Raw genomic sequence first — 2,086 nt, forward strand, 5'->3', positions numbered from 1 at the left:
GACCCGGCCGCCCGCTGCCCCCGCCGTCTGCCTATAAATCCCCCCGTCCGCCCGTCGCCGCAAACACCGCTCCCCGCCCGACGACGCAAAGACCGCTCCTCTCCCATCTCCACCTACCAAAATCCCGCCGGCGACATGTCGTTCCACCGCGGCAGCAGCTCCGGCACCGGCGGCGACGACGGACCCAGCGCGTGGCCGTCGAGCCTGAGTACGCCGGAGACGGAGGAGCTGCACCGATTCGGGCTCCTCGTGCCGCCGGGTTGCCATCTTCCGCACGACTGGAAGCTCGACAAGGACGGCTACCCGACGCGCGGGCCAGGCGCCACCGCCGAGGAGAAGCGGACCGGCGGCCGCAACAACATCGCCGGCCGTCACGCGTTCTGGGACGGCAAAGAGTACGCCGCCGTCATCGGCGCGTTCCGACTGGCGGAGTCCGGCGTCACGCCTGACCTCGTCGGCGACCGTCGCCGCCTTCTTGTCCCGCGCCCCCGTCCAGCAGCGCGCGGCCATCGGGCTCCTCCCGCACCTGCGCCGGCGCCCGCCGATCCCCCCGCCCCGCCGGAGGTGGAACTGCCGCCGGAGCAATTAGTTCTTCGGGAGGACGGTGATCCCGACGATACGCCGGGTTACCTCGTCGCCCTACGCGCGTCGGCGGCTGCAGCGGCGGCTGCAGAGGCGGCGGCGGCTGCAAGGGAGGCCGCCGAGCAGGCGGCAGCGATCCAGGCGGCGGCGGCGATTCCGCCAGTGGTCCCGCAGGCGGAGGCGGAGCCGCCGGAGTCGTCGGACGACGACGTCATCGACTGGGAGCGGCTGGCCCAGGATAGCGACGACGACGACGAGGGCGGGGGTGACGGCGGTGACGTCGGGGAGGTCATCGATCTGTTGGGTAGCGACGACGAGGAGTAGTTATTTTTTTTAAATGTTCTAAGTATGAACTATGTATCGCTTATGTTCGAAAAAACTCGTCTGGTTTCGGTAATGTTGAATGGACTATGTAAAATATATTTATGTTCAATCTAGTTTGAAATTTGTCTTCAAAGTTTGTTCAAAAAATTAGCTAAATATTGAACGCTTATTTTGAGAAAAATTGAAAATTTTCCTCAAAATGCATAAAAATGTTTGTAATATATTTAAAAAATTTGCATCGAATATACATAGCACAGAATAAGGTATGCAATTATCGGAAACACATAAAATAAAAAATATTATATGAAAAAAATTATTCTGTGAAAGTTGAGATATTTTAATTTTTAATTCATTAACATTTTCTGAAATATTATTAAATTCATTAACATTTATGAATCAGAGAATATTTTTAAATTCATTAACATAAATGAATGAGTACAAGAATTTTTAAATTCATTTACATTTTCCGAAATATTTTTAAATTATTTAAATTTATGAACCGGAGAAAATTTATAATTCATTAATATTTATGAATCCGAGAATTTTTGAATTCATTAACATTTTCTGAAATAGTTTTAAATTCATTAAAATATATGAATGAATACAAGAATTTTTAAATTCATTTACATTTTCCGAAATGTTTTTAAATTATTTAAATTTATGAACCAGAGAATATTTATAATTCAGTAATATTTATGAATCCGAGAATTTTTGAATTCATTAACATTTTCTGAAGCGTTAATTGGGCACGTTTGGCGGATGCGAAGCGGAGAGGTGTGACTGAGGGTCCCCTCCGGCCATACCGAAACCACCCCCTTCCACAGCAAGTACCTGAGCGGTTTGACGGATTGCACCCAACTTCTGGGAGCGCGTGTGGGGCCCCACCCGGGCCCCCCCACGGCCAAAATGAACGAAATCCGACAACGAACGCACGTTGCGTCACGTCCGGGCAGTATTTTCTGGGTTTTCTGCCTGGAAAATGGTAGAAAATGCATACGGACTCGAAACGGGATAATTTTTTGCGTGCGTGCCCTGCTAGGCCACAGTAGCACGTGGAAAAAAATTGGGCACGTTTGGCGGATGCGAAGCGGAGAGGTGTGACCGAGGGTCCCCTCCGGCCATACCGAAACCACCCCCTTCCACAGCAAGTACTTGAGCGGTTTGACGGATTGCACCCAAC

Source organism: Triticum dicoccoides, chromosome 7B (assembly GCF_002162155.2).
Source record: "Triticum dicoccoides isolate Atlit2015 ecotype Zavitan chromosome 7B, WEW_v2.0, whole genome shotgun sequence".
Lineage (NCBI taxonomy): Eukaryota > Viridiplantae > Streptophyta > Magnoliopsida > Poales > Poaceae > Triticum > Triticum dicoccoides.